Raw genomic sequence first — 24,817 nt, 5'->3', positions numbered from 1 at the left:
CCCAAAAATGTATACACATTTTTAAGAAAGGAAAAACCTTTATTAAAATTATAATAACATGTACCGATAACAAAAGATGAATGTAAGTCAGGAGTATATATATTTTTTGGCCCTCTCAATATGTATATATTCCTTTAAAAACATATTAGCAAACCAAATACAACAGTGTGTGTGTTTTTTTTAAAGACTGTACATCATGACAAAGAAGAACGTCCCTGGAAGATAAGAATGTTCCAACATCTCCAGACCCCACAATACAATGAATATTTACATGAAAGAAGGAAACACATACAACGTCTCAGACTATAGATAGGCTCATCCTCACAGGTAATCAAGAAAACGCATATTAAAACAACATTGAAATTTCTCCCACTCATCAGATTAGCAAAAATTGCAGAAAAATCATGAAATTTTTGTAAATTTCATATGTTATAGTAGCTGAAATAAATGAACAAAAACCTAGATGGCTCAACATGGAAACATCTTTAAAAACCTAATGTTGAGTTTAAAAATTAAGTTTTAGGGTGACATATGATACTATTTTTATTAAATGTTAAAACTTCCAAAAATATTTTGTATTTAATGGATGCGAAATTAGAAGGTGACAAGCAGTTGATAAGCACAGGGACGAGCCGCGAAAATCTATTCTCCACACTCATGTGTGTGTTTAAAAATATTTCATTAACGGAGGACAGAGTTTCGGTTTTGCAAGATAAAAGGGTGCTGGCAGTGATGGTTGCACAACAATATAAATGTGCTCCTATTACTGACTGTACCCTTAGTAACGGTTAAGATGGGTATATTTTATGTTATGTGTATTTTACCACAATGAGAGACAGACAATAGACAGAGATGAAAGATAAAATATTTATAATAATAAAAATGTGAAGTAGTCACAGCCTAACAATGAAGCAGGCCTATTCTCGGTTTTTATCTAAGTTAAAAAAACATGTATATAGATAAAGCATCAAATGTGAAGTCGGGTCTCGGTAAATTGAGGGGGCACTATTTGTAGAAGCCCTGCCAGCTGACGTGTGACACGCGGGTACAGCTGTGTGCACACCGTCTCATGGACAAGGGCGCTGAGCGAGGGACCCTGTCTGGGGACCCGCGTCATCAGGCCAAACTCCAGCACACAAATGCTTGTTCACGCCTTTCTGCTTTGTCCGTCGACAGTACAGTGCCTCGGTTTCGTAGTGCCCTTACCATGGAATTAAACGTTCCAGCCCAAAATCGTGTGCCTGGTTACGCCTTGTGGCCGTTCGAATCGCTGTGGACCCCAGTCTCCTCATGCGATGCCCGCCCCGTCACTATTGCCAGGCTCTGGGCTCCGTCATGTAGGTCCCTGTCAAAATACATTTGTTTTTCAATTTAAACTCTGATGTGGGCCTCAGCCTGCAGCGAGGAACGCTGAACTGGACCCTGAGACCCTCCCATTTGGAAGCAAACACAAGATTTTACCCCCGAGCCCTCGTGCTTCCTTCATGGTGACGTGTCTCAGCCGTCTGGTGGCCCTGGCGTCTGTCACTACGCTCCTGCGATTACCCCCAGAAGCATCTCAGCATCAGACACACTTTTCAGGGGGCAAGGCACTTGCCTTTAATTAGAAGATGCTGGCTTGCCAGTTTAATAAACCTGCGCAATCCCAGAGGGAGAATCCAGGAAAACGGTGCCTCATCGGTCCTTATCACATACTCGCAACTTGAAATTAGACGACCGAGTAATAGAAGGCCAAACGCGGGGCAAGAGTTGCCCATCAGACTTGATCACCTTGTAGGGGACGGCAGAAGCCCCGGTGGGGACACCGTGGCTCCATGATGCTGGCCCGTGTCCTCCAGGAGCCCTGTTGCTCTTCATTCGTTCACTTCCCACCACCAGGTCGCCTGCGCTCAGTTCTCAGTGCCGTCCCTTATGTCTCCATTTGTGGGGAGCGGAGACACAGAAATGTCATTGCAGTGAGAGTCGGGGTGGGGGTGGCTCAGAGCATGATGGCCGAGGTGAAATTAACAACACTCTCTCCCATGTTTTCTGAGCCAGCGATGCTGCTGTCATTATGAACACCAGGACTTCACTCTTGGGGGCCTTTCACAAACGAACCTTCATTAAGGGAGCAACGCTCACAGGATCTCTAATTCTGAAGCATCCTGGACATTCGATGGCCGGAAATAACGTGCCCCTGGATTCCTTCCAGCTAAGCCACGAAATATAGCTCCCCCAGCCAAAAGAAGATTTACATGTATTTTAATATACAGAGGGTACCAGAAATATGCATACACATTTAAGAAAGGAAAAAAAAACTATTAAAATTGTAATACTCAATATATACCAATAACAAAAGATGAACACAAGTCACGTGTGACTTCTGCAATGACAAGAGGTGCTCAAGGTGGTTCCCATCAGCGTCCAGACACTTCTGATGACGGTGAACTACTGCTTGAGCAACGCTGACCACAGTGGCCACTTATATACATTTTTTGGCACCCCAGGTATATTTAAATTTATAAATCTATTTAAATATAATATACAAATATATTTATATGTATATATATATATATGTTTTTTAAACTTGTATGAAGTCCCCTTCCCCTGGGTCAGGAACCATCTCGGCATGATTTGGGGGCTGCCAGCTTCACTCGCCAGCGACCTGAACGCACTAACGTGTGCACGTGTGCAATGAGCTGGACCTTTATTTCTGAGAGGCGTCAGCCTTGGTTTGACCATCCCTCACTTCCCAGGAGATGCAGCTGCACGGTCGGAATGCCGTCATCCAGACCTTGTGGAGCTCACCACACTGTTCTCGTCTCAGAAAAGCGAACGGGAAGGCGTCCTTGTGTCCTCTCGCTGCTGTAGCAAATGATGGCCCCCGAGTGGCCTGGGACGACACTCACGAGTTACCTGACAATTCTGGAGCTCAGGATCTGGCATGGGTCTTGCGGGGATAAAGCTCCTTCTGGAGGCTCAAGGAGAGAACCTGTTCCCTTTCCTTTCCCAGAGTCAAGAGGCGTCTGGCCTTGACTCGTGGCCCCTTCCTCCATCTTCAAAGGGAGTCAGTCCACCCTCTGCTTCCCTTGTCGTCTCCTCCTCTGACTGTGACCCTCTGCTTCCCTCTTATGAGCACTTTTGTGATGACATTGGGCCCCCAGACACTCCAGTATCGTCCCCTCCGGTCAGGATCCTGGACTTAACGCCGTGTTCTTGAGCCATGTGAGGTCACAGATTCTCAGGTTCCAGGCATTCGGATGGGACAGCTCTGGGGGGGGGGACAGGTGGGGTGGCTTCCTTACCTTGTGCAATCAGAACCATTCTTTAGCTTTCCTAAGTTCTTCTGGGTCCCTGTGCTTATAGGCGTTTTCTGGGAAATCCATAAAATGGGTGTGCCTGTCTAAGACCTGTGCAGGAGTCACCAACCCCAAACTGTCAATACTTCTCACTCCTGCCAAGTTCGCTGCACCCCTCCAGGGCTCCTGTCCTCAGCTGACTCAGCTCCTTGTGGAGCCATCATAGCAACAGGTGCTTCGCCAATCACCGTGGCGGAAGGGAGGGCTGGGGCTTCGAGAACCAGCAATTAAACACTTTTACCTGAAGCATCCCCTCCACTCACACGTCCTCGGCCAGAGTAAGTCCACCCCTGAAGTGGACAGGAAGCGGAATCTCCCCAAGTGCACGGAGATGGAAGGAAAGCAGATTTTGGTGAATGACGCAAATGCCCACCGGGTTTAATCCTGATGGCCTGACTTGGACCACGGGCTCCAACCACGAGTCAGGCCCCTGTGTGATTTTTTTTCTGCAGCAAATGCAACAACAAACAATTTGGAACCTGAAACCAAAGCTCTTTTCCAGTCACAATGGAGATAGGAAGGAGACTTATGCGACCGTGGAAGGATACCCTGAAAGAAACAGATGTCCCTTTGTCCTTAGTAATCTGCGAAGTAAACAAGTCCACAGGCACTCAGGGGCATTCTTCCCAAAGGCACCTTGACGTGTCCTGTTCTCTAGCACGTCTGAGAGCTGGCTGGGCCCCATTCATCTCTGAGACTGCCAAACCCTGCATGCAGCCAAGGACGTCTGCCCGCCCCTCCCAGGTAGTTTTCAGGGTCGCTGGAGCTGTAGTCAGGAAGGGAGCTTCAGAGGCAGGACTCCCGCTCTTGAAACCCCTCAGGAGACTGGCGTCCTCTACCCTCCTGCTCTGACTCCAGTCATTCAGAGATAATCCACCGCAAACACAACAAACAAAAAACCCCGCATGCATGTAAAAGATTAGCACATGTCCCCTGACTGACTCATGAAAGGGGATCCACGCACAAGCAGCACCTCGGGCTGGCAGCTGAGTTACCAACCTGCGCCCACCAGGCCCGCTGCCTTTGTCCACGGGCAGATTCAGTGTCCACGAAACACCTTGAAAGACAACCGGCCCAGCCCCATGCCCACAGCCCTGATTCTGACATCCCTGGACTCCCACGGGACTGCCGGCTCACCCCTATATCACACCCCTTAATGAGCTGCCCACCGATTTACTCTTTTAATCCTCAAAACGGCCATCAAAGGCCACTTTCTCTTTCACACGGGAGGAAACGGGGGCCCAGAGGTGGTGAGTAACTTGCCCAAGGTGACTGTTTCGGATAGGACTGTGTCTCCCCCAAGAGGATATGCTGGCATCCTGACCCCCAGGGCCTCAGAGTGTGACCTTCAGGTAGTAGAGACAAGGTCACACTAGGGCAGGTGGGTCCTAATCCAATAAGACTGGTGTCCTCATCAAAAGGCGGGCATGTGAAGGCAAGATACACGGGCAGAACCCCCCGTGACAACAGAGGATTAGCAGGGGTGCATCTGAAAGCCAAGGAAACCACCAGAAAGGGGAAGAGGCAGGAAGGCCCTCCCCTAGGGCTGTCAGAGGGAGCGCAGCCCTACGCCACCTGATCTGGGACCACCAGCCTCCAGACTGTGCGAGAATAAATTCCTGTTGGTTTAGGGCCATCGGTTTGTGGTGCTTGGTTACAGCAACGTCCCAGCTAGGAAGGGGCAGAGCCGGGATTCGAACCCAGGCCCTGGCACTGGCGTCCGTGGTCATCGCCTGCTCTGCCCGCCTGCCTCCCACTGAAACTGTCTGTCCAGACCAAGAGACGAGGTCCCGAGAGGAGGTGAGCTGGCCAAGGTGGGGCCGTGCCAAGACCAGCAGCCTCCGTCTGCTGGCAGCACATCCACTCCACTCGTTCTAGAACCATCTCCACTGCCCGTCTGGGCTGCTCCCACAAACAGTGCGGACACATAGGAAGGCGGTCTGTGAGCAGGTGGACACAGAATAGGAAATGACTCATTGCTTATGGAGCTTCCTCAATGCCTTTGTACTACAGCCATGTCACCGTATCTTGATTATTTCATGTGGGAAACAAAAATATTCCTAAGTCTGTGGTTCTTGCCTATTCTGGGAGGTCACAGGTCACCTTGAGGATTTATGGACTCGTGCTGTCTCCCCAAGCACACAGACACACACACCCCGTCCACCACCTCTGCCGAGCCCTTTCTCTGCCATGTCCTTCCCCAAATGAATCAAGGCAGGAGCCTCCAGAGCTGGAGCTCCAGGGAGGGAGGAGGGCAGCCAGCGGAGGCTGCAGTGGCAAAAAACAATATTCATCCCGCGCTCCGGAATCAAAGGTCGCTCAGTGCCCTGGGCTGGCATTAAGGAAACAGGGACGCGGGTGGCCGCAGAGCTGCAGCTGCCTCATGCAAACTTAACCCATGGCGCTCTGGACTGCAAGGTGCACGGTCTCCAGAAAGACTAAATTGTCGGGGCGCCAAACGCCGGGCAAACAGAGCTGCCTTCCAGCCCCAGCCCAGCCCCCCTTCCCGGGCGGATCACCAACCTCGTGTGAAGTGGGTCAGCACGCCTGCCACACGGAGTTTCAGGAAGGAGCAGGTGGGGAAATGGATCTGGAAGCGCAGCACAGGCCCAGAAGCCTCAGGCCACGAGCTGGAGCTCAGTGGTCAGAGCAGAGATGAGCCCAGGGCCACGGAGCCACGGAGCTGGTGGATCGAGGCCCCGGGAAGGGAAACGACCAGGAAAGAGGACAGGAAGGGTTTCCAGGCAGGGAACCAGGCGCTCTGCTGGCCCGCAGCCCTGAGCAGCGCCGTCCCACCCCACCCACCTGAGCTGTATGCCCACCTGGGCTCAGCCTCAGTGGGACCCCAAGCGTGGGGCTCCCACAGAAGGAGCTGCATCCCACGAGCTGGGCCTGAGGACAGCACAACAGAGCCATGCCACCTGGTCCCTGTGGCTGTGGACCTACTGTGTGCTATGTGCTTTACTTTCATTATCACCTGAGCCTTCACAACAGGCCTGTGAGGGTCTCCACTGTGGGTAAAACCGTGTCCCCAAAAAAGACATGTTTCCATTCTCGTCCCGGTGCCTGTGAATGGAACTGTATTTGGAAATAGGGCCCTGGAGGATGCAATCTGGATACCAGGAGGTCACACAGGATGAAGTTCAATGACTGCTGTCTTTATAAAGAGAGCAAAGTCTGGACACAGATGCACACGAGGGGAGGTGGCCATGGGACGACAGAAGCAGACGCTGGGGTGAGGCAGCTCAGGCAAGACGTACCGAGGGTCGCTGGCAATCAGGCCAGAAGCTGGACGAGGCAGGAAGGAGCCTTCCCGAAAGCCTCCCGAGGCCCTCCGACACCTCGATCTCTGACTTCTGGCCTGCTGGCCTGCGAAAGGAGCAACATGCATCGTTTTAAACCTCCAGTTTGTGGTCATCTGTTAGGGTAGCCCCGGAAAACGAATCCAAGCTGCGTTAAGGTTTAGACGCAGACAGACCCAGAGGAAAATTTCTGCTCAGTCTCTTTCCAGCCATTGGACCTCGGACAAGTTACTCCAGCGCTCTCACTGCCCATTTCCTCGTCCTTATGGTGAGGACCGCTTAGCACCTGCGCGAGGGCTGCTGAGAGGATGTGACACACGACGTCACAGATGAAGGACGTGGCAGAGTGTGGGCCACGTGCAGACCCTCGGTACATTTCTGGCTCTTGATTCAAAGACTGATTTTCCACAGTGTCCATTCTCTGTGTCCTGAGACTCTCCTTCCCCTAATTAAAACACAAAAGCTATTTTCAATGGTGTACCAACGGACCAGGCGAGCCCCACATCTAAGAAGCAATGGAAACATCCCAGAGGCTGGAACCGAGAGCTCAGGTTATCCCAGGTCCCCCAGTCCATCTGCTCTCCTGACTGTCCACAGACGGCACTGCTAAGGTTGTGGGACACAGAACCACATCGAGAAGTCACTTCCAGCGTGTGGCCTTAGGACCACGGCCTCGACACCAAACGGCCGGTGGTATCTTCAGATGACCGCATCACCCAAGCTTCTCCCAGACCCAGAGAAATAACGCCTGCAAGTACAGACTGTGGGACCATGTCGTGTGACACGGGAGGTGCTGAGGTGCTGAGACCTCAGAGCGGCACCATGGCCCGCGTGACGGTACAGAAACACAGTCCGTGCGGCGTTTCTGGGATCCGCTGAGTAACATTGAGCAGAACACAGAGTAATTTCTGTGGACTCTGAGTTCCATCTCCGGTCCCCATCCGCCCCCCCACCCCGTCTACTTGCCATTTTCAATTTAAAGAACCACAGTGCAACAAAAGCTGGCGTGAACTTTAAATGGCATTCATCAGCAGCTAGGTTTCCTGGATTACATTATCGCGTCCCCCGAAACATGCAAATGGACGGTATTTTCACTGCCGAATGCTCTCATTATGCTTTCTGAGCATTGTGAACTCAGCCATGGGCTCAGAGAACTCTTCCTGACGTGAGCTTTCTGTAAACACACTGGCTCGTAATTAGCACAAGGAAGCAGCTCCCTCTGTTCAGTCCCTTGCCTTTGATTTGCCGTTTCCAAACACTCATCTAGAGAAAACTTCCCAGCAATGGGTGAAGGTGAAACCCCTTTACCTCTGAAGAACAGCCGGCCAGACGTGACATGTAATGGGCTGAGACGGCTTCAAAGGGGCCGTGACACCTGTGTCGCAGCCGGATCACCCCAAACAGCAGGCCCGCACCACTGCAATTACTCCTCCTAAATGGATGGGCTCAAATTTAACACCTCCAAAGATGCTAAATGAGGTACAATCAAAGGAGAGTAAATAAAAGTGCCCAGGAGTCGCCCATTAAAAAGAGACATGGCAGCGGGACCTACCTGGTGAGAAACACAGATGCTTCTAGATAAATTGGTTGTTTGTGAGGGCCTCTGTAACAACGTATCACAGAGTGGCTTAAACAACACAATGTATTGTCTCAGGGCTGCGAAGGCTGGAAGTTGAGATAACGATGTTGGCCGGGCCGCGCTTCCTCTGAAGGTGCTGGGGAAGGACCCGGCCCAGGACCCCTCCAGCTCCTGGTGGGTCCATGGTTTGTAGCAGCACCACCCCAGTCTTCAGTGGCGTTCCTCCTGTGCGTGTCTGTGCCCAGATTTCCCCTTTTTATAAGGACACCAGTCATATGGAGTGGGGCCCATCCTACTCCAGTGTGACCCCTCTGAACTAATTACGCCTGCAGGGACCCTATTTTCCAAATAAGTCACATCTGAGGTTCTGGGGTTGGGATTTCAACATAAGAATTGGGGGTGGAAGGGGGCCTGATTCAGCTCATAACAAGGTGAAGGAACTGTTCTAAACAATCCGTAAGAGAAGGGCCCTTCCTCCACCGTCGCAAGTCGTTCGCACATCCCAAGGGTCAAGCCAGCTCTTGGCTTGAAGTAACAAGTTAAACTCCCAGGAACTCACTTCCGATGTGTAGGTGTTGGCAGGTTGGCCCAGCCGTCCATCAGCCCGACTGATGTCAGGGCCCGGACGGGGTGCGGTGAGGAGACATCTCTGTGCAGGAGGAGGTCCGGCTGCCGCTCCGACCGCAGGGAGCCGTCCTTCGGTTGTGCCCCCAGCGGCCTTGCTTGCTTTCCTTGTCCCGATGCAGTTATGGGACGAGGTGCTGGCTGGAGCTGCTTCTAAAACCCACATTGGACACAAACTCGAATCTCAGTCAAAAGTAAACAAATAAACTAGGCTGCAGCTCTAAGAAGGCAGTTCACACCCCCACGGAATATGAGAAATCGGAAACCTTAATTGCTAAAGTGGAAAGTCCAATAAAGGTGCTTCAGTATTGTGGGAATATTTCATTTCCTTCTCCTTTGTTGCAAGCTACCCTCAGCAAGGAGAGCACAACGTTTTTCTTCTCTCTTGTGCAGGCTTTGATTTAAATCCAGCCCTAAAATGACCCGAGGCAAAGAAGAAAACTTCGGAGTGAGCAAAAGTTCCTTTCCATGTATAATTGGAGCAAATTGAAAGGGTCTTGTTCTGCGGGCCCTTTATTAAAAACTTTTCCCCAGAAGCTCCTTGCAGATGAGTTTTAGAGGGAGCTGACTTCTAAGTGTAAGCATGGGTCCCTGGGGCAGGGTGGGCGGCTTAACTTGACAAATAAAAATGTTTGCAAGACCGTTCTTGTCCCCTTTGGCTTTATGTGAAGCAACAACACTGATTTAGGGAAGTAACAAAATGCTTCCTTTAGTTGGCTGCTTTTTATTCATGGGGGAGGACACAAGAAGGAAAGCCCTGCATTGCCATAACGGAGACGAATCGATAGATTTGCAGCTTGGCTGCGTTATCCGCAGGCGGCCGGCCTAAATGGCAACTTGGCTGTGCTCACAGGCGGGCACGGCAGGGCTCCTCCCAGGCGATGACCACGCTGTACAAGGAAAACCGCCTCTCCAGAAAGGTCAGGCAGAAATCCGGGGCGAGGCTCGGAAACGCAACCAGGCCAGCTGGACGTCCTGACAAGTCCAAATGCAGACACTCCCACCTGGTGGGATCTTGCCTTAAAAATAGCACGACACAGAAATCTTCAGGAAGGGCTGGGCGGTCACTGAACAGTGTCCCAAAAGACTGCCTGCAGCAGGACTGACAGAATCCCCGAATCGCAGAGCTGGAAGGGCCCGTAGACGCAGAGCCCAAACCATCTCTCCAACGGGAAACAGCGAAAGGGGGACGAGACTCAGAGAAGAAGGGCAGGGGGCCTGAGGCTAAGCTGGCAGCTAAGCCAAGACATCCTGCAGCCATTGTGTCCCCCGCAGCTTCTCTGTCCATACCCTGAACCCCAGACGCACGCCTTCCAGTGCCTACATGACATCTCCACGACATTGAGATTTCTAAGAAGCACCTCACGTCTCCAATGCATCCCAAACGGCTCTCCGTATGCGCTTTGTCTTCCCAGGAAATGTTCTTCCAGGTGCTGGAGTCAAAAGCCTTGCAGGGGTCCTTGATTCCTGCCTTCCCCACAGCCCACATCTAATCCACCAGCAAATGCTATTCACTCTGCTTTCAAAACACACCCAGCGCCCAGCCCTGCTCACCACCGACCCAAGCCCCAGCGCCTCGCCCCTGGATCGCAGTGCTAGCCTCCGCTCCCCCTGCCTCTGTGGTTTACGCTCAATGCAGCCGCCAGGAAGAGCCTTATAAAGCGCGCGACCCGTCATGTCACTCGCCCAAACACCCTCCAATGGCATCTTCCCATCTCACTCAGGGACCTGCCCTATGCAGGCTGCTCACGACCCCCTGACCTCTGCTCCCGCCTCTCCTGTGGCCGTGACCCCTCCCAGGCAGCCTGGTGTCTCTTCATCCCTGGAGGACACTGTCCTTATGTCCCCGGTGCCCGGACACCCTTCTCCCACGGACCCACTTTCTTGGATGTCACCCTCTCCTGGATGCCCACCTCTCTATCCCCTCCCCTGCTCCATTTTTATCCTTAGCAATTATCACCACTCGATTAAAATACACCGTATGTACTTAATGGGTGGACAGTCTGTCTTCTGCAGCAGAGCCTGGGCTCCACGTGGGCAAGGATTCGTGTCTACCTCCGTGACTGGCGGCTCCGGGAAGAGTGCCCAGAGCATGGCAGGGGCTGGCGTGTGCGTGAGACGGAAGCCGCGGGGCTCACAGATGTCCTCACACAGACCGGCCCCGTGGTGTTGTTTCAATAGCACCTGCTGCCTGGAGCCACCTCTCTCCACCATCCTCTGCTTCCCCGGGGCTCTGCTCTGCCACCGAACGTTAGGGGGACGGACGGGGGACGGGGAGGAAAGGCAGCAGCAGCCCGGTCATGGCGCGCACGCCGCAGCGCCCATGGGAAAGCTCGCCAGTCCTTCGTTCTCCATGAGGACAAACGCTTTCTGATTACCCATAACGTCCCGGGGGCCCCTTGGGACATTCGGTCAAGGCCACAGCGCCATTTCCTATGACGCCACTGGTTAGGAGAATATGCCCAAGATCCAGGACGCGACGAGACTGAGTTACTGATCCACGTGACCGTGACGACCTCAAGGACAGAGGGAAACACAGATTTTTACAGCAAAGGGCAAGAACGTTTCCACAGAAGGACGGGGGCTCCACGTGGGGAGGAAAGGGGTCTTGAGAAACAAGAGTGACAGGTGCTGTCACGGCAGCAGGAAAAGCTCAGCCTTCAGGCGCGGCTCAGAGGCAGACGGCCCGGCTGGTGCTGACACGGAGGGTGGGAAGGACCTGAGCAGATGGCAGGGCGCCGAGAGGTCCCACTGAGACTGAACCAATACCACCCACCCCGTGTGCCCATCCTGACCAAGGAGGCCTGTTAACACAGGCAGGAGAGCAAACCCGTTAAAACCCATCAAGAGTCCCCAACAGAAAACCTGGGCCTGTTCCCCCAGAAGGGTGTGTCTGCTCAGTGACTCGGGGGCCACGGCCCCTTTCTAGAGAAATCCTGTAGGACTATGTTCCCCCTGAGATCACTTCTCCACATAGGTCCTCTGAAGTATTTAAGGCCGGCTCTCTCTGACGCTGAGTCGACATTCGGAGAAATGCAGAGGAAAAGGGGAAGAAGCATCAAGCCCTGGTGATCAGGTGACAATGGACAGCAAGGTCCCCAGAAACTCCTTCCCCAACAGGCAGGAGCAAAGCATTTTCCTCCAAGGCACCAACGCAGAGCCAAGGAGCTTCAAGGACATCGCCTGCCATTTTGCCGACTGAGTGACAATTTTCAAGTTGTTTAAAAGAGAGTTACAAGTAGCAACAAATTGGTCCTCTGAACTCCCCACTGAAATGATTGCTTCTTTCTGCAACTATTTATGTGAATCTCAGAGATCATTTGCCCAGTTTTTTCTGCAATGGCTGACAGTGGAGAGTTTTGCAGCTTTTCTCTCTCTCTCCTTCTTTCCTTTGCTAGTTTGTCTGCTCAGGAAAGTCAGGACTAACTAGGATGATACGCAAAACTTTCAATGCGTTTTCTTTATAGTTTCATAGGAACCAACGAATAAAGCAGCTTGGTGACAAAGTGCAGCCGTGAGCTGGCAGCAGTGAAGGAGTCCTCTCCCTGCATCTCTCAGCCCTTCGCTCACTCAAAGCCCCAGCATTCAGGGACCGTTGACACGTGTCTCATGGGCATGGTTTTAATCTATGGGCTCGGCAGGAGCTACATGGGCCATCCCTCAAGGGAGGGTGTCCTCACGAGGATGATGGGCTTTCTAGACACAGAAAGTTGCCACCTTGAGTCAGGAAATGCCCCCAGCCCGTGCCAGCCAGCCTCGGCTGAACACAGCCTCAAACATAAGAACCACGGGCTGGGGGAAGCGAGGGCCCTGCCAGGGCTCCGTGTTCTATTCCAGACATCCTGAGCGCCAGAGCACCTCCCACGAGGCGGGATCTGGGAAAGAGGGGTGGGTGTAGCAGTGGTGTGTCTTCCACCCACGAGCTCCGTTCCCAAACTTCTGAGTGTGGCAGGGACTGATCCTAGTGCCAAACCTACACACTACGTTTAGATCACATTTCCCAGCGTCCTTTGCATTACTGAGGGGTCCGGTGACAGTTCCAGCCAACGGGATGTGAGCACAGGGGATGGACTCACAGAAACCCATCCTGTGTGACTGTCCAGACGTCAGAGCGTAGCTGAGGGGTGAACGTCAGCAGTCGTGTCCTCATGAGGAATGAACACAAATGAGGGACCAACAGGCTGGTGCAGGCCGTCCGGTGGGGATTAGAGGAGCAGGATCATGGAGGCATTGGGGGGAAAGAGCTGGAAAAGCTCACTGGCTCAGGGACAGAACTAGCTACTGTCCTGCAGGGATACCGTTCTCTACTGGACAGGAAGCTGCAACTGACATGAACTTCACCCGACAGTAAAGAGCAAGTCACGTACAAGTACAAACCAAAGGAGGATGTGTGCTCTCACCGCTTCTCATCAGCATCGCACTGGACGTTCTGGCCATGGCATCAGTGGGAAAAAATAACGGAAGGCATCCAGGTTGGAAAGGAAGAAATAAACTGATCTCTACTTGCACATGATGTGATTCTGCATATTGAAAATCCTAAGGAACACACACACACTCACACACACACTCACACACACTCTCACACTCATATACTCAGACACACTCACAACACACTCACTCTCACACACACTCACACTCACAACCCTCACACCGCTCACACTCACAAACACACTCACACACTCAAACACTCAACCCTCACACACTCAGACACACTCACACACACACTCACAACCCTCACACACTCAGACACACACACTCTCACATACTCACACACACACTCACTCACACACACACACTCACACATACACTCTCACACACACACACTCACACTCAGACACACTCACAAACACACACACACTCTCACTCACAACCCTCACACACTCAGACACTCACAAACACACACACTCACATACTCACACACACTCACTTACACACACTCACACACACACACTCACACATACACTCTCACACACACACTCACACACTAGACACACTCACAAAACACACACACACACACCACTAAACTCCTAGGACCAGAAAACACATTCAACAAGGTGGCAGGATACAAAATCAACAGACAAAAGAAATCGATGGTATTTCTAGATGCCAGCGATGAACAATCCAAACATGAAATTAACAAATCAATGTCATTTATAGTACCATCAAAAAGAATAAAATATTTGTGAATAAATTTAACAGACGTGCAAGCCTTGTACACAAAAAGCGTAAGACAAGATTGAAATAAATTAAATAACTAAATAAATGGGAAGACATCTCAAGTTCATGGATCAGAAAACTTAACATTGTGAAAATGGCAATAATCCCCAAATCGATCTGCAGACTCACAGCAATCCCTATCAAAATCCCAGCTGCTTTTTTGGTTTTGTTGCGTATTGTTTCGTTTCGTTTTCACAGCACTAACAAGCTGACCCTAAAATTCATATAGAAATTCAAGCAAACCAGAATAACCAAACAAATCTTGAAAGAGAAGACAAAGGTTGGAGGACAGAGACGTCCCGATTTCCAAACTTAACGCGCAGTTTCAGGGACCAAGAAGTGTGGTTCTGACATAGGAGAGGACACAGATCAAAGGAACACGATCAAAAGTCCAAAAATGGACCTTACATTCACGGTCAGTGGACTTCTACAAGAGTGCCGCCACCACCCAAAGGGGACAGGACCGTCTTTTCCACAAACGATGCTGGGACCACAGGACGTCCACACACAAAAGAATGAAACTGGACTCCTACCTCTCACCACATACAAAATTAACTTAAATGGATCAAAGATCTAAATGGAAGAACCAAAACTATAATTCTCTTAGAAGAAAATCTCATGACTTGCGTTAGGCAATGGTTTCTTAGATAGGACACCAAAAGCACAAGCGAAGAAAAAGAAAACTAGGTAAATTGGACTGCATCAAAAAGTTAAACTTTTGTACTTCAAAGGGCACCATCAAGAAAGTTAAAAAACAACCTACAGAATGGGAGGAAATATTTGCAAATGCTATACCTGATAAGGGACTTTTATCCAGAAATCTAAAGAACGCTTACAGTTCAACACTAAAACGCTAAATATCCCAATTAAAAATTGGGCAGAGGCTTTGAATAGGTGTTTCTCTGAAGACACGCAAATGGCCAATAAGTGCATGACAAGACGCACACCACCATTAGTGAAGGTGCAAACCGCAACCACGAGATACCACCTCACACGCACACGGGTACCTCACAAAGGCTACGGGTCCAGGTGACTTAGCCCCAAATCCCTGTGAGTCAGCTGGTCCTGTGACAGGCAGTGGGGCAGGGGGAGGGCTAAAGGACCAGTGGCCTCCACGGTTAGTACAGCGGTGACCGTCATCCTCCGTGGACCCTACCGGAAGCTTGGAATGATGCCGCGTGGGGGCCCCTCTGTTACCAAGGACGGCAGCCGGCATCTCAGGACACAGCCCTGGATGTGTTCAGGAGTCTGTTACTGCCTTTTGCTCCCTGCGTGACCTTGGCCAATCCTGTCCCCTCCCTGGCTGGGGCCCGTTATTTGTGAAAGATGGTGCTAGGCGAGGTGGCCCAGGGCCCCTTCCAGCTCTAACACCCTTGTCAGTTTCTGCACTTTGCTCCTACTTTCCGTGACGCAAAGCTATCAGTCACAGCCTGCAAAGTGGTAGCCCCAAAGCGCCCGACGGAAAAGCTAATTAAAGGCTGGCAGTGTCAGGACACTGCAAACCGGGGCTACACATGGGTTATTTTTGAAAGATCGCCTCTCTCGTGACTCACAGAGCTTCCTGCCAGAATGTCAGGGCAGCCTGCACAACCACATGCCTGAAGCCCCAGAGCCGGGTGCGGCTCACTGCTCCGCCCAAGCTGCCCTCCCGGCCACGTCCGGGGGCCACGCTCTGGAGCACACAAGCTTCCAGAGGAGGCAGAGATGGATGGCACTGGCCCAGCCCGGGAAACAAGCCATCACCTGACACATCACACTCAGAGACTCGTCCACACATCCATTACCCTCCGAGTCAAAAACCTTTCCCGGCACAGAAAGGTTTGATATTGATTTCCTCTGTCACGCTGAGGTGTCAATGTGGGAGCATCTGGGAGGAGGGGCAGGGCCACTGAGGCAGGGCACGCCCACCGACCCGCTGTCTGACAGACGCTCCCTACACGGGTTTGGATTGCCTGGGACGAAAAGATCAAAGGCACTTCGTGTCATCCTGGGGCATGGACAGGGGACTGTACAGCAGCCACGCCTACCTGCTTGAGTTCATTTATATTCTGCAGGTGTCACATGGAGGGGAAGAATTATTACCGGCCAGTTGGTGCACTTCTGAGCGGTTCAGAATTGACTTTGTTTTCTGTTTGTCAGCAAGATAAATTCTTCGATTGGGATTGTCTGCTGCTCCCAGCAAGACCACACTCCATCTCTTAGCGACGTCTTTTATTGATCCTGCTTTCTTCTGCTGCACTGTCCTGCTGAAGGATACGTGCAGCTAACAGCTTATCCAGCACGAGACCACAAAGCCTAGAGGCCCCCCCAGACCCCCCAGGAGGTGAGGACCACCATCAACTGTGGAGGAAGAGTTTTATGGACACAAGAGGCTGTGGAATCCCACAGTGGGTCCCACTTTAGGCACATTGGTGGACGCTGTCCTTCTGCCTCAGCGGACTCCTGGCAGCTCGGAGCCCACGTGCCCTGTCACACTTATGGGCCCTGTCAGCACAGGAGCTAAACCCGCTCAACTCCAAAAAGGACCCAGAGGGATAGAAACTCCACCTACGTTACTGGCCACAGGAAGGAATGGTTTTGAAGGGACTGGCTTATCTCAGAGCTGGGGTCTGCGGAAGTGAGAGCCCCTGACACTGGCCGCGCATCCCGACAGGGGACCGCTCTGTCTCAAATGAAGAACAGGCATTTCCTGCAGGGAGGTGAGGCAGCAGGCTCAGCAGAGCAGGCTCACGGGAGGAGGAGGCAGGGGGTGGGTGACCTTCAGCCCCACCCCTCCTCCCACGTCTCCGGGCTCAGTCATTCAGAAGAGGAAACACACACAACAGCGGGAAGAAGGTGCAGGTTCGGCCCACGACAGCGCCTTCCCATCATGCACCAGGAATATAATCAAAGTACATGATCTCGTTTTCACAGCAGCCCCAGGAGGGAGGTCTCAGGCCCCTCTTTTAGAAGCAGGACAGTTGGGTCTCGGAGAGGTGACGTGTCATCCACAAAGTCACACAGCAGGGAGGTGACGAGCAGGAAGCAACCTGGCTGGGACTCTAGCACAACCTTTCATTTGGTTTTCAGCAAACGGCCACTGAGTGCGTCCTACGGCCACACTGTCCCAGCTGCTGAGCACTCGGTGAGTTTGCTTATCACACCCTGGGGTGTGAGTGCCACAGCTTGACCAACGCCTCTGCCAGCAGCCGGCCACCCAGGCTTTGGGGCACTCAGGGTGAGTGACAGAGCCCATCCTGTCCTCACAGAGGTCAGCCTCACGGGGGACACTGAAAGAGGGGATGTGGTCAGGGATAACGAGACGTGGAGGATTTCTGGTACCTGATACCAACTGGTATCACGGAAGGCTGCCTGGAGGAAGTGGTGTCTCTGCTGAGATAGAAAAAATGCCCAGCGTTGGCGGAAATGGATGGAGGGAGAAGAAGGTGCACCTGGCAGGGGGTCACCCATCAGGGAATGACAAGAGGTCAGGCTGCCTGGGTAGCGTGGGGCACAGGAGCATAGACAAGGGTCAGAGGTCAGAGGACACCATGTTGATGGTGTCTGAGAGGCACTGGGAGCTGGAGAGCTTTCACATGTGAGGGAGGGCGACACGATTAGATGTGAGCGCTCCTTCTGTTTCAATGGCACCACCACCGACCCAGCAGAGGCCAAGACCCCAGAGGCTCCTCAGCCACCCCCAACCCGACCGGCCTCTATCCTGTCCGTCCATCTGTTTATCAGCCCTTGGGGGCTGTAAAGAGCTGTCACCCTGGAGCCGCCTGCATGGGTTAGAATCCCAGCCTCACACAGTTTACATGGACAAGTGTTCAGGCCTCTTTGTGCGTCAGTTTGCTCATCTGCGAAATGGGCATAACTCTTAGCTCGAGTCCCTAACTCTTAGCTCAGCATCCAACACATAATTACAAACATGGGGCAACTATGAGTCCAGAGAAGTCCAGTGTGACCCCACAGCCAACCAGCGCTCCCCACCCACGCTACCACACACCCAAGACAGCCCGGGACACTTCTGGACATCGGGAAGGGCCTCCTGGAGTCCCCTCACTGGCTAGCACTTGCTGCCTCCCAGTTCTTCCCCACATCACAGCCCCACGGTTCTCCTCCCAAATAAACGAGGGAACAAGTCCTGTGGACCTGCAGAGGCATCCTACCATGTCTGAATAAACCGAGCCCTCCAGGCTCCCGGCCATGGATCCTGCCTCTTCCCCTCCAACTCTCCTCCCCTCCATCTCTCCTCCCCACCCCAGTCCTCTCCATCTCTCGTGAGGTCACACTCAGGTAGGGTGAGACCTAATCAATATGACTGACATACTTATAAGAAGTGAAGATAGAGATACACAGACAAAGCCGCATGACCACAGGGGCAGAGGCTGGAGTGATGCGGGCACAAGCCAAAGACTGCCGGCCACCACCAGGGAGGAGCTGCGAGAAGCAGGAAGGACCCTCACCTAGAGCCTCCGTAGGGAGCACGGCCCTTGATTTTGGACTTCTGGCCTCCAGAGCTGGAGGTGAATCAATTTCTGCTGTCTGAGCCCCTAGTTTGTGGCACCTTGATTTGGCACCCCCAGGACACCCCCAGATCAGCCTTCAAGGAGGTCAGAAAGGGCAGAGACGGTTTGTCAGGCGGGAGGAGGCGGGACGGGAGGGTGCAGCCTGGACTGAACTTTGGCCACGTACTTGGAGGAGCGTGACCACCCAGGGCTGCTGGGAAGGTGCTGACCACAGGGACCGGTCGGCTGGCAGCTCAGGGGGAGACTGGGTCCACGAGGCCCGCTCAGCACCAAGCGCCTCAGCCGGGGGCCACGTGCGTGAGAGGGATGTGCCAGCCCCTGTGGACGTGTCGTGAGGACTGAACGTGTCCATCTGTGTAAGCGCTTAGCCTGGAACCTCACACCCATGGGTGCCCCCTAAACATGAGCCATCGTCACCGGCACTGTCGTGGTCATAAATCCCCACACCAAGGTGCCCCGAGACGAAAGCGATCTCCAATAAACTGGGTAGCCTCCTCTTTTTGGAAATTCACAACACAAATGTGCACGTGAAAAGCGGCCTATTCTGAGGTCGCCCGTCCTGCTGCCCTCCACCAGCAGCCGGGAGAGGATGGACTCCACAGTCCAGGCAAGACACAGCGGTCTTTAGCGCAGTGATGAGAGTGGAGCAGGGGACAGGAGGTGGCTGAGGGACAGCGGGAGGGCCTGGCAGCGACCCGATGCAGACATGGGCGGGGGCGGGGGCTGGGGGCAAGCGCAGTAAAAGCTTCAGACAGAAGATGAGCTTTGGCAACTGGAGTCCAAGGGGCTGCAGGCTGTCAGGTGGGGGGGTGGGCAGAAAGACACACAGGCGTGGATAAAGAAACACCCCAGCTGTCCAATCCCGCACCAAACGCCCACAGGCGTGTAAGACAGTGTGGACTTTAGTGATGCTACATACACGGCACACGGACGGCACACGGATGGCACATGGACGGCACACGGACGCTGATTTGCTCTTCTGGCCTCACTTCTCCGTGGAGGCTGAGGGCCCGAGAGTGAGAAATGCACTTCCACAGGACACAGAGGGCGAGTCCCGTTTCCCGGGCAGCACCTGGCCGTGCTTCCAGCATCTTTCCCAGGGCGCCACCAACCAGCTCAGGGCGACGAGAGGAGCAGTTGGAAAGCCTCACTTCAGTCTTCAGCTTGGAACTTGGGTGGAGATGGGAGACAGGAAGCAGGGGCCGAGGAGGAGGTGGGGAGGGGTTGGGCGGTCACATTCGCCTCCTTTAGCTGCTCTCCACTCTGAACAGTGACAGAACAGCTCCCCAAATGCCTATTCCTGCCCTGAAGGAGTGGAAGCCAAGACAGACGGGGGGAGAAGAGGGGAGCTCGTCACATGTGGGGTGACGGATGCCTGGATCAAAACAGCCATTTGCCTCAAGCCCGGCTCCTGGCTCCAAGGCCAGGTTGCCACCGCTGCAGGTCTAAAAGGCACAGGGTCACGGGGCTCGCTGTCATCGGCACCTCTGTCCCCGAATCAAGCCCCCCCCACTCTGCCGGGGAGGTGACCACGGTCCCACCTCTGTGCCGTGACCCTGCCGCCCACAGCTCCCCGTTGGCAAATGACGAAAATGGGGCCAAATTTTCACTGACAAGATGTGTATCAAGAAAACAAATTAAGTCTAACATTTGTGCGGTGACAGCTGACCTTTGCATGATTAAAATGAATGGCTGCAAAGTGAGCCAGATTTAGATGTTTAAGTTAATGGAGCAATCTCCAAAACCAGGAGAAGTTTCTGGAGAGACGCCTTCTGACAAACCTGAAGGAGGAAGAAATGGTGACCACAGCCCAGTGCCACCTGCTGGCATGAAGAGGGGCTGCTGGTGTGGAGGAAGGTTGGGGCCAGGGGCATGGACCATAAACCAGCCTCTTCTCCCACCTGCTTATTTGTCACCAATAAGCTCAGTCCCCTTGACGATGTCCTTCATTGGGGCACTTGAAATACCAGTCCCTGGGGCTCTGGACACAGAACCAACTCTGCCTCCCCCAGCAAAGATGGAGAATCGCAATGAGCCCTGGCATCCAGGCAGGTCCCCACCTCTCTCCAGGAGCACGAACACTTTGAGGACAAACAAAGCCACCCCTCCCCAGAGGCCTTCCAGCTGGAAATTGGGTTTGAAAAGGGGGGAAAGCGTACTCGGAACCCCTTCCAAAGAGCTGTTCCCAACCTTGCGTCAGGAGTGCTCGCTGCTCCTGAGAAAGAGGCACAGAACGCGACTATACCGTCACGCAGTTGGGAACATCTTTGCCGGGGACGCAGGGCAGCTGCCTGGAGCCAGACGGTGCCTGACACGTGGGAGGGTTTCTTGGATGGCATCTCCTTTACTGTATTGCTCAGCCATTCAGGGGCTGACTGCCTTGTGAAATTAAAATATTTTCGACCTATTATCAAAACTTTGGTGACATCAAGCTTTTCTTGTTTTGTTTTGTGTGTCTGTTTGTACATGTGAGTGTGGGGTTTTGCAATGTGCACCTCCTGTACTCTCTAAGCGTTCTTGGTGGCCAGGGTCACAAAGGTGTGAGTCTCAGGGTGACATGGGACGCTCCCAGACCAGGAGATGATGACTAGCCCTTGTGGAGTCGTGGGCCCATCTATCCCCTGGGTCCCACATGGGTCCCACCCACGACCCTCACAAGGGGCAGCATGCCTGCCCCTCTCACCTGTGGGTGGAGCTCAGCCAGGTAAGGTGCTCTCTGCAGACAACAGGGTAGGAGACTTTTAATCCCATCGTATAGCCTGGGAAAAACTTGACTAATTACCCCCAAATGGGAGAGATATATATACCGTGTTTCCCCGAAAATAAGACCGGGTCTCACATTAATTTTCGCTCCAAAAGACGCATTAGGGCTTATGTTCAGGGGACGTCCTCCTGAAAAATCATGCTAGGGCTTATTTTCTGGTTAGGTCTTATTTTCGGGGAAACACGGTATAATCTTTATAATTGAACTTTTTAAGAAAACAGTACAATACAAAACTAAAATCTAAGGAAGTCCTATCTGTGACCTTAAGTATTTCTGCAATTTGAGGAAAGACTGCCACGCTTGAGTTTCCTAACCGATTTCTGCCAAATCTCTATTATTGTCCACTTTCGATAGGAGGGATTTATCAGTGAAATGTGCACTTTCCTGCCTTATTCATGTCAGTGGTGTGTGGCCGGAGAATCAAAGTGCTAGAACGGGTGGTCGCCTGGCTGTGCTCACAACTGACCTTTAAAAGCGCAGCGTCTGGAACCCTCTGTGATTCTTGCTCGTCTGGAACCCTCTGTGATTCTTGCTCTCTACTTTTCCCCACCCTCCCAAAGGCACCCAGCCCAACCCCCTCTGGAAGCTTCCCCAACCGGCCTGGTAGAAGCTCTGTTTATAAAGACAGTCTCACGGGGCTGTGCTTTGTCATCTCCCCATGGGTCCTTGACACTTCTCTTAGTTCTTGTCTCATTTGCATTCTTTGTGGGACCCAGCCCTAAGCTGCACAGGTGTGGCCCTCAGAGAACCCACAGGATCTGTTTCAACCTCTAGGAAACTCTTCTCACATGGCTGCTTGTCCTGGAAAGGGAGGATAAACACCGGTTCCCTCGGGAGATCACGGGTCCCTGGTCAAAACGACCGTGTCTAAGGAATTATTTATTTTCCTCTCCCACAGCACCCTCATGTAGCAGGTGGTCCGATCATTCTGCTAAGTGACAGGTGTAAGTGATGGAGGTGCCTTGGCCCTCTGATCACACCTAAGTTATTCTGACACACGTGGAACCTGTCAATGGGAAGCAGAGGGCCCAGGTCTGGTTTTGTGTGCAGAGGTGGGTGGAGCGGCTGGTACCGGATGCTAAGGAACCAAACCGACCTCTTTAGTAGCCTGTCCCCTTTCCCCTCCTCCTCCCAACGCCTCCCTTACTTCCACATGGCTATTTTGTACATTTTAATGCCTTCACCTTTTTCACTCGGCCCCCAAACCCTCTCCCATCTATCACCCCAACAAATCTAGTACCCATCTGACACCACACATAGTTATTACATATTACTTCCTATATCCACAGAAGTTCCTTGATAATGCAGATGATGATGAAGAGAAGAGGAAGGAGGAGGAAGAGGAGGAGGAGAGAAGAGGAGAAGAGAGAGGAAGAGGAGGAGGAGGAAGAGGAGGAGGAGGAGGAGAATCCAAGATGGCAGAGCAGATAAATGCTGCGCTTGCCTCATCCCATGAACACGTCAAAATTACAACAAATTACAGAACCAGCAACCTGGAGAACCACCTGAAGTCTCGCTGGACAGAAGTTTTATAACTAAGGACATAAAGAAGCCGTCTTGAGACAGGTAGGAGGGTGGAAACGCGAAATGGGCTGGTCCCACACTCACGTGTGGCAGATAAAAATTGGAAGGGCTATGGCGGCCACAGGGGTTCCCCACAAAGGAGTGAGGGACCCCAGCCCCACACCAGGCTCCCCAGCCAAGAGCACTGGTGCTGGGAAGAGGAGCCCCCACAACAGCTGGCTGTGAAAACCAGTGGGGACTCCAACCATCCGATGGGACGGAAGGCGGACAGAAACCCAGGCGTCCTCATAAAGGGCCCGTGCACAGATTCACTCACTCGCTCGCAGGCGCTCACCTTGGGCTCCAGCGGAGGGACGGTGACTCGGGGATGTTAGACACATCCGGGGGTGCAGATTGAGGTGTGTGGCTCGGGAGGAGGCCTGGAGGACCGTCCCCATTCTCCCTGTGTGGAGCCCTTCTCCAGTGCAGCCGGCAGGCGGGCGCCATCTTTCCCGTGTTGAGCCCGCCCCCTACGCTTACGGCCAAATCTGAATCTGATTGGCCTGATGAGCTCCGCTCTGCTGACTCACTAAACCCTGCCTCACCCAACTTGCTGCAGGACACTTTATCAGCAGCCAAACCTGCAGGGAGCTGGCAGGTGGCAGCCCGCCTCAGTATGTCCTAGCTTTTTGCGGAGCTACCCCAGGCCTGATACTGGTGGCAGCTGTCCTCCGTTCAAAGTATGGCCTCTCCCACGTGTCTCCAGATATAGCACAGGCAGGGACCAACCATGGATCACTTTCCAGCTCCTACCAGGTAATCCCTGGGCAGTCACAGGCAGTGGGCTACCTGGGCCTGCACTAGAGCCCCTCCTAAGAGGCCCCAAAATGAACATACTTGGAGGTTGGCTTCATACCACAGCAGAGCACCACCCAACTAGCCCCACAAGAGGCACACCCAAAGGGCGGTCTCAACAGGCACCAGAGCCCACAGGGGCAAATCCCACTCTGTGTGGTAAGTTCCCACGCACAGCAGCCTGTAAGCTGTGGACATGGCCAAACCCCACAGCCATCAGCCTGACAGTCATTCCCACCCACTGACATGTCAACAGCAATCAAGGCTCAACTATAACAGGACAGCACACATAAACCACAAGGGACACTGCTGTAGCACCCAGAGCAGGTGACCAGGGAGACTGTGCCAGGGCCCCACAGGGCACCTACTACATAAGGCCACCCGGCCAAGACTGGAAAACATAGCAGATCTACCTCATACATAGAAACAAACAGGCTGCCAAAATGAGGAAACAAAGAAATACATCCCAAATGAAAGAACAGGAGAAAATTCCAGAAACAGAACTAAACCAGAGAAAGAGTTCAAAACACTGGTTATAAGGATGCTCAAGGAACTTAGTGAGAACTTCAACAGAGAGATAACAAGCATGAAAAAAGACACAGAAACCATAAAAAAGATCCAGTCAGAAGTGAAGAATACAATAACTGAAATGAAGAATGCACTAGAAGGAATCACCAGCAGACTAGGTGAAGCAGAGGATTGAATCAATGATTTGGAAGACAAGGTTCCGGAAAAAAACACACTCGGAACAGCAAAAGGAAAAAAGAATTTTTTTAAACGATAGTTTAAGAGACCTCTGGGACACCATCAGGCATAACAACATTCGCATCATACATGTAGGGGTACCAGAAGGAGAAGAGAGAGAGCAAGGGATTGAGAACCTAGTTGAAGAAATAATGACTGAAAACTCCTAACCTAGGGGAAGGAATAGACGTACAAGCCAGGAAGCACAGAGTCCCAAACAAGAGGAATCCAAACAGGCCCACAGACGACACATTATAACTAAAATGGCAAAGTTAAAGACAAAGAGAGAATCCTAAAAGCAGCAAGAGAAAAGCAACTAGTAACTTACAAGGGAGCCCCATAAGATTGTCAACTGATTTCTCCACAGAAACTTTGCAGGC

The sequence above is a fragment of the Rhinolophus ferrumequinum genome, chromosome 9, assembly GCF_004115265.2.
Source record: "Rhinolophus ferrumequinum isolate MPI-CBG mRhiFer1 chromosome 9, mRhiFer1_v1.p, whole genome shotgun sequence".
NCBI lineage: Eukaryota > Metazoa > Chordata > Mammalia > Chiroptera > Rhinolophidae > Rhinolophus > Rhinolophus ferrumequinum.
The sequence above is the reverse complement of the archived record's forward strand: the minus strand, read 5'-3'. Positions refer to the sequence as shown.